The sequence below is a fragment of the Echinops telfairi genome, unplaced genomic scaffold (genome assembly GCF_000313985.2).
Source record: "Echinops telfairi isolate 266 unplaced genomic scaffold, ASM31398v2 ScPeMD7_7423;HRSCAF=8461, whole genome shotgun sequence".
Taxonomy (NCBI): domain Eukaryota; kingdom Metazoa; phylum Chordata; class Mammalia; order Afrosoricida; family Tenrecidae; genus Echinops; species Echinops telfairi.
The window spans coordinates 2,960,404-2,969,358 of NW_022111323.1; the positions used below are offsets into that span (position 1 = coordinate 2,960,404).

The following is an 8,955-nucleotide window of genomic DNA, read 5'->3' on the forward strand; positions in this document are numbered from 1 at the left end:
TTATCCACTTTTCGGTTGTCTGTCCCCCAGGGAGGAGGTCACACACAGTTCCATGTAATCGGTTCCCTCTTTCCTACCCATTCTCCCCCTACCCTCCCTGTTTCCAGTGGTGTGAGTGGCAAAACTCTGAGATTTTTAACTGCTCTGTTAGGCTGGGTTCTGTAGAGAAGCAAAAGAAGTGACACTTATATGTGTATGCATATATAAAGAGATTTGTATAAATAAATGGCTCATACAGTTGTAGAAGTGGGTAAGCCCAGTCAGGTCAAATCTGTGGTTTAGACGGTAAGCTGGAGGACTCTCCCAATTTATGTAATTGCAGGGCTGATAAAACCAGGAAACAGGAAGATGAAGCAGGAATATCACAGGTATGCAGAGCCCAATTATTGCAAGGTTGGGCAAATGAATCTTAGGGCAACAGTCTGTTGATGTCTCCTGGAATCAGCACATGAAAGTTTAGGACATTGACAACCCAGATGCAGGATCCAGATCCACAGTGTTATTCTGTACTAAGAATGGGCTACACCCCAAATGAAACCCTCCATTGTATCAAGGCTGTGATCAGATTACAGGTGGTAATTCTTCCCACAACTGCTTGGATGCTTTTCAGAAGATCCCATTATGGAGTTGACTACATAATGTTAGATCACATTATGGGAGAATTCTGGCCAACTCAAGTTGACATAAAAACTCCTGAACACCCCTTGTCAACTTAACACCTGTACACATCTCCTCAAACCACATACAACCTGCAAATAAAGACTATAATAGTCATACTCGTGCTTAACATGATATATCTACATTGGCCTGGATGAGAAACATACTAAACCTATTTACATATTATATTTTGTAAGTGAACAAAACAAAAATATTTGATGCATGCCGATAAAGAGGAGACACTGGTAACAATTACAGTCCTCTTTTTACAGCTGGTCACATGGCCACAGCTAGTATTTAGAACTACCTTTTCTACTACTTATTCTATATTCCATTTGCCATCAACAAGTACCTTGGCTGGTCATGGTTCTTTGTCTGTAAAAGTGAACCAAACCTTCATTACTGAGGAGTATGGGCCATTATTAGCCATGTCAGAATTGGGCCGCTGTAGTTTACTTTAATCACATGACATGGCAATACTAAGAGATGACCTAAGGAATCTCTTGGATTCCAGACATATTCTTCTTTACCGATATTATATAATATGAATCCAACTTCCCTAATACAGTAGCACACTTCATTGCCTGTTGATCCAGAGACACAAGGAGTCCAAATTGGCCAGGAAGCATTGAACTTCTATTTCAATGCAATCAGTATTGTGTCTCCAGGTGGGAGTATTTCCCCCATTTGGAACTAAGACCTCCAAACCCAAAGAAGATTGGGTTACAGGAACAGGAAACAAAAATGTTGCCAGTGAATCATTAGAAGTAATAGTAAATGGCGCCACTCTTTTCCCATTCTTTGGTTCCTGGGTATTAGAGAAACAGCACTATATATTGGATGTTAAAGCATAAAAGCCACCTGGAGAACATTGCTTCAACCTAGCTTTCACCTAGCTGGCACAATTGTGACTTTAGAAGCCCATTCCATTGTTTTATCAACCTTCTGCTTTATGATGATGGGGAACATGGTAAAACCAATGGATTCCCTGAGTCTGGGCCCATTGCCACTTCACTTTCTATGAAGTGAGCCCCTTGATCTGAGGTGACAGTATGTAGGATATCATGCTGATGGACAAGGCATTCTGTAAATCCATAAATAGTAATTTGGACAGGATAGCTTTTTACAAGGTAAATCCATATTGTGTTAGGCCAGGTTGACTAGAGAAACAAACTTAGTGAACACTCATTTTGTATAAGAATGAGCTTTACATCAAAAGGTAATTGTACATCAAGGAAACATCCCAGTTCAATTCAAGTCCATAAGTCTGATACTAGTCCATAAGTCCCTCTTCTGACTTACACAGCCACTTGCAATGATGCAGAATGCAGGACTATTACAGGCCAGTTTGTGGGTGCAAAGTCTTGTGGATTCAATGGTGGTGGATGCATCTCCAGGGCTCTGGCAGCAATCAGGGTTAGTCAGTAGGAAGGTGATGGCAGAGAGAGAAGGGCATTTCCCAGCACCCTCCTTATGAGAAGGCCATGCCCACAAGGTGTCACCATGGCCATAACCTGATTGACAGGCTAAACTCCACCCCTACATTTTTATATATCTTCAAATTGACATGAAAATATGTAACTACCACAGACATAAATCTCTTCAAGTATGACCAACATGATGCCCTTTCCATGATAGAAGCAGTCCTATGTAATCAATTTGCCATCAGGTTGCTGGTTAATCCCCTTGAGAAGTGGACCTATATCTTTGAAATAGGGCTGGACTCTACTGCTGGTATATTGGGCACAACAGTGGCAATAGCCAAGACAACCTTGGAGAGAGGAAGTCTGTGTTGCTGAGCCCAGGCACAGCCTCCATCATCCCTGTCACTATGGTCCACTTGTTCATGTGCTCACTGGGAAATGATAGAAGTGACTGGGGAAATAATATGACTGGTATTCACAGAACATGTCATCCTATCTACTTGATTGTTAAAATCCTTCTCTGCAGAGGTAAGCTTTTGGTGAGCACCCACATGAGACACAAATATCTTCATTGGGGAGAAGGGGCTTTCAGAGGAGTCTATCCACATATCTCTTCTCCACACTTCCTTGTAACTCATTTTCCAATCATGCTCCTCTGAAGTTCCTGACAATCCAGCCAAACAATTGGTTATAGTCAATGAATCAGTATACAGTCACACATTTAGCCAGTTTTCCTTCCAAGGAAACTGAGCAACCAGGTGTACTGCTCAAAATTCTGCCACTGGGAGAATTTCACTTCACCACTGTCCCTCAAGGAGGTCACAGAAAGGGGTAATAGTATTGCTGCTGTCCTTTTTAAAGTGGAACCTGCATATTATGTAGAACCACCAGGATACTAAACATGAATTTTCTCTTCCACAGTCAGCTGATTATAAGGAACTTTCCTTGAGGCCATAGGTGCAAACAGGAAGAAGGAAAGTAATGTGATAGGAGTGGAGACAATAGGCATTTGGGCCATTTCTTCATGGAAAGTTATTGTACCTTCAGGTCCTGTGCAAGCCTAATCTTGCATAGAATACGTTCATTAATGATTAAAAGTTGCTATACATGTCCAAATTTATGACTCTGGATCAGATGACAGCCAGTTCATGAGGGGAGCTCAGTACACATATTGGAATGGTGGTCATTGTTGAGGCATTTAGTGTCCACTAAGGCCTAATAATAGACTAAATGCTGTTTTTCTGTTTTTAAAAAATAATTTTATTTGGGGGTCATACAGTTCTTATCGCAATCCATACACACAGCCATTGTGTCAAGCACATTTGTACATATGTTTCTATCATCATTTTAAAAACGCGTTCTTTCTACTTGAACCCTTGATATCAGCTCCTCATTTTTCCCCTCCCTCTCCCACCCTCACTCCCTCATGAACCTTTGATAATTTGTAAATTATTATTATTTGTTCATGTCTTACACTGACTGATGTCTCCCTTCACCCACTTTTCTGTTGTCTGTCCCCCAGGAAGGGGTTATATGTAGATCATTGTGATTTGTTTCCCCTCTTTCCCCTCACCTTCGCCTTTCCCTCCTGGTACTGCTACTCTCAATATTGGTCCTAAGGGGTTCATCTGTCCTGGATTCGCTGTGTTTCTAGATATTATCTGTACCAGTGTACATGCTCTGTTCTAGCTGGATTTGTAAGGTAGAATGGGAGTCACCATAGTGGGGGGGAGGGAGCATTAAAGAACTAGAGGAAAATTGTATGTTTCATCGGTGCTATACTGCACCCTGACTGGCTTGTCTCTTCATTGTGACCCTTCTGTGAGAGGATGTCCAATTGTCTATAGATGGGCTTTGGGTCTCAACTCCGCACTCCCCCTCATTCCCATTGATATGAATTTTTTGTTCTGGGTCTGTGATGCCTGCTATCTGTTCTCATTGAGACCTCATGACCACAAGGCTGGTGTGCTTCTTCCATGTGGGCTGTGTTGCTTCTCAGCTAGATGGCCGCTTGTTTATCTCAAGTGTTTAAGATCCCAGATTCTACATCTTTTGACAACAGGACACCATCAGCTTTCTTCACATTTGCTTATGCAACCATTTTGTCTTCAGTGCTCATGTCTGGAAGGTAAGCATCACATGCTGGGTTATAGAACAGCGTGTTCTTGCATTGAGAGAGTACTTGAGTAGAGGCCCAATGTCCATCTACTACCTTAATACTTAACCTATAAATATGTGCACATAGGTCTATTTCCCTATTGTTACATAAAAATATATTTACATATATACATGCCTGTATTTAGACCTCTATAAATGTCCTTTGTATCCTAGTTTTTTCCACTATTTACTTTCTTCTTGTCCCACTATTATGTTCAGCCTTTATTTGGGTTTCAGTAATTCATCCCGGTTATGTTGCCCTTTGATCAATCCCTACCAGACACGCTACACCCTCTCCACCATTGACTTTAGGTCACTCGTTGTTCCCTTGTCCTTAACTTTGTTAACACCCACTTCCTTTACCCCCCTCCCCCTCTCCTGTGTCCCCCTGGGACTCTTGGTCCCATTGTTTTCTCCAATGGATTGTTTATCCCACCTAATAATAATAATCACAACAATAAGACAGTGCAAAACAAAACAAAAACAACAAAAAACAATGACAAAAAAAGAAATGCCTATAAATAGTTCCAGGTCTGTTTATGGACTTTTAGGAGTGTTTTCTGGTTGAGTCTGATGAGGTGCCACACCCTGGCTGCAAAGTCTATTTTTGGTGTTCCCTGGGGATTTCATTGCTTAGCTCCCCTTGCTGCTGCTCTGTTGCATGGCCTTAGTGTTTCACCCCGGTATGGTGGGGTCAGATGGGGCACAATTCTCACACTGTGCCTCCAGTGTTGTCCCTCTTAGCACTATGGGTCAGCAAGGGATGTCATGTCTCATGATGGGGCTGGCCCTATTGTCCTCTCTGTGCATTGGCTGCTCTGAGCAGGAATATCATCCTTGGGGCTTGGTGGGCCAGGATGTGTTCCACTCTCTCTCCTTCCCTCTTCGTTTGCTCTTGTGTGCTCTGATCAGACACACCCCTCTCCCTGAGCTATAGCTTCAGTGCTGTCCTCTGAAGTGATTTCTTCTGTGGTGAAGGGAGTGGTGTACATGTTCTTGAGATTGGGGCTGACCACACAGACCTCTCTATTGGCTCCCTGCTTCATGACAGTATATTGCATTCACGTTGTTTGGGCCAGGTCCCAGCCAGGCAGCCCCTTGCACCAGCTTCTCAAGAAGACAAATAACCTGCTGAACTTTGTAACCTTTGCCTCCAGCATTTCACAGAGCTTATCTCCCCAGGCAGGGCTCACACAGCCCCCTCGCCCTAGCATTCAGGGAAGCAAGTTTGCAAAGAACAAGTTGATTTGCCAACAGGTCATCTCCAGACCTGAAACTTGCAACCCCAGCTGAAACCTGCTAACACAGCACAAGAAATCTCTCTTCCCCTTATCAGCTCACATGCCTTTGGCTCATACCCTATATATCTCCTGCCGCCCCAGTGCCAGGCATGACTTCCCCGACCTAACTCGGCTGGCAGAACCCGCCCACGGGCTCAAGATGCCCCATCCCTTTCTCTGCTCTCCCTTCCCCCCTGGGAGTTCTTTCCCTGCCCCAATAAAATCTTTCTCAACTTCACATTCCTCGTTAAATTCTATCTCTGTTCTGTGCCTCCATTCCACCTCTCACACATCCTGGCATACTGAGTTGAAATCTAGTCCCTCTGTCCCTCTCCCCCACTATTCATGTCTTTCATTTTCTTCTAACTTGGATTGGGTCTGGCCCCTGCCATAGTACCTGGCTCTCACCCCAGGAATGTATATATGCAGTAGCTCTTCCCCTATACCCATTTTGAATTTTTAAGCTTGCCTCAGCAGATTCACGTTGTATTTGTCTTTTTGTGCTTGGCTTATGTCACTTAGCATAATTTCCTCCAATTCTTCCCATGCTGTGATATGCTTCATGTGTTCATCACTGCTTTTTAAGGATGCATGGTACTCCATTGTATGTATGTACCACAGTACCTAAGCTGTTTTTCAAAAGGAGACATTTTCAAAAGGAAAGCAGCTGTCTGCAGAGGATGGCAGAGCTTTGCTCCAAAATCCTAAGGACCTGTGCTGTGATTCACCAATAAGGGCCTATGATAGACTCTAAACTGCATCTCTGTTTGCCCTTGACAGTCTAAGCACTATTGGATTAGTTGGATGATATTGCCAAGGGGCAGAGTGGCTTGCATGTCAGCATGAACCATTACAGAGCCTTTTCTTTTTCTGAGCCCTAAGAGCTGGCAATTTTTTTACCCACTTGATAAACAGGATAGAGTAGCATACCCAAATGAGGGATATGTTGCCTCCAAAATCCAAAGAGGCTCGCATACATCAACATTTTCAGCACTGCAAACAATATTGAAATATTGAAATATTTCAACACTATTGAATCCCTATAAATTTCACTGAGGTGGAAGGTGTCTCAATTTTTGTTGGATTAGTTTCCCAACCTCAAGTACATATATTTTACCCAGACGTCTAAACTCTTGGATACTTCTTCCTTACTAGGTTAAATTAGCATAATGTCATCAATGTAATGAACCTGTATGACATTTTGTGGAAGGGAAAGTTGATCAAGGTAATTTTAGATTGGCCGACTCCGCGGGGACCTCGGATTCCAGGATGGGCTGCTGCTTTTGCTGTCCAGCCCAGCCGCTAAGCCAGCCAGACAAACTGAGCTCTGAGGCGCAGCCACTGGCCCGGTCCCCATACCAGCCTAATTGCATTCCAGCCTGGCCCTGGGCCCGGAGCCCTCAGCCCCTCCCCGCCCTGGGGCTGGGGCCCTCGTCGCCTCCCCCCCAACCCCCACCCCTGTCCCCACACCCTGGCCATGGTCCCCCAGGCTATGTAGCCTTGGCCCTGCGGGCTCCCCCCATGCACTCGAGATTAGGCTCAGCAAAGGCACTTTCCCGATGCTGCTGCTCATCTGCCAATGCGCCTACCCCTCCCTCTCCTGGTACATGGCGCTCAGTGGTTGCACGCCCACTGAGCTGAAAAGCGTCAAGCGTTCCAAGGAGCTCAACCTGGTGCTGAACGAGATCAAAAGGGCCACATCTGAAAGGCAGGTGCTGCGTGATGGAGATAGCGATCACACCTGGGGTCTCCTAACAGAAGATACTTGACTGAAACCATGGAACGTCTTGCACAAGCACTTGCTGTACCTGCCCACGGTCTTCCATCACCTGCCACACCTGCTGGCCAAGGAGAGCAGCCTGAAGCCAGCCATGCTTGTGGGTCAGGGTCTCACCTGAGTGCCTGTGGTGATGGACATCCCGAGTGTACCATGTGAGATGCACTCATACCTGACAGACACGCTGCACTTGCTCCTCTCAGAGCTGAGCCTGCAGGAGGACTGGTCATCGTGGTGCTGATCACTGAGACTGACCCACAGTACACCTTGACAGTGACAGAGAACATCATGGGCTTGTTTCCCATGGAGATATATTCTGGGCTCCTGGGGGTCATCTCCCCCTCCCTCCACTTCTACCCTGGCTTCTCCCGGGGACTTCAAAGAGAGTCAGGTGGAGGACCAAACAGAACCTCCATTACTGATTCCTCATGATGTATGCACAGTCCAAAGACACCTACTACTTATAGCTGGTAGCCAAGCCCAACTACCCGAGCAGCATGAAGAACTTCGCCCTCCGACAGCCCTCAGAGGACTGGATGATCCTAGAGTTTTCCCAGCTCAGCTTCATTGGCAAGAGTTTGAAGTCACTACACCTGAAGCCTGATTGTGGAGTTCCTCTTCATGTTCTAGCAGGACAAACCCATTGACTGGCGCCTGGACCACATTCTGTGGGTGAAGGTCTGCAACCCCGGGAAGGATGAGAAGCACTGTGACCACCAGAAGGCCAACCTTAGGATCTGCTTCAAGCTATCACTCTTCCAGCATGTGTTGCACTCACTTATCACTGGCAGGCAATATCCAGAAATGCAAGGACATTTACTTTGGGAAACTATCCCTTTGGGAGGAGCATGTCAACCTACCAGCAGAGGTGAGCACAAGCCTAAAGACATACCAGCACTTCACCCTGGAGAAGGCGGGAGGATTTCTGGGCCTTCAACCCCACCCACCCACCCCACTCCACCCCACCCTCAGGGGACTTCATCCACTTCCACGTCTGGCAGCCACTACCGCTTGAGCAGTTCTGCAGTGGGAACATTGAGCACCCAGATGACAAGCTCTTCAACAACTCTGTGGAGAATCCAGTCAGACAAGGAAGCCCTGCAGGAGGGCCATTGAGCCACTCTCCAGTACCCCAGGAACCCTGATAGCTACATCCAAATCAGATCCTTGCACAAGGGTGTGGTCGAGGGCCAGGTGGTCCCTGCCTTCAACCTCCTCAAAGCACTGTGTCTCTCCATCCAGACTCACCAGTGTGGGTCCTTCTGAGTGAGCTCTTCCTGAAAAGGGCCAACTAAGTCAAGGGTTCTGAGGATGTGTTGTGGCAGTACCTGAAGTCCACAGGACCATAATGTCTCTGATACTGCCAGGGGAAGACCTGGAAAAGCCACCACAGACAGAAGGGTTCTGCCTGCTGCAGGGTCTGGGTGGTACTGGGGTCTTCTCTTGGCCCCAGGGGCTGATGCTTCCCCACCACATCACTGGGTCGCAGAGGAGGCAGGTGGCCCCCAACTGTGCCTGAAGGTTGGCCCAACTGCCCAAAACATTCTCACTGGCCAGCTCAAGCCAGGCTGTTTTAGAAGAGCTTTTTCCTGGGCATCTGCTGTTTTTGGCTTGAACAGTGGAATGCATATACTAATTTATGTGCTGTGTTTTTTATTCT

General features: G+C 46.0%; 1 pseudogene; it reads left to right on the forward strand.

The window, feature by feature from the left end:
- Positions 1-8,590, forward strand: part of LOC101657789 — a 42,068-nt pseudogene extending 33,478 nt beyond the window's left edge.
- Positions 8,591-8,955: the final 365 nt, after the last annotated feature.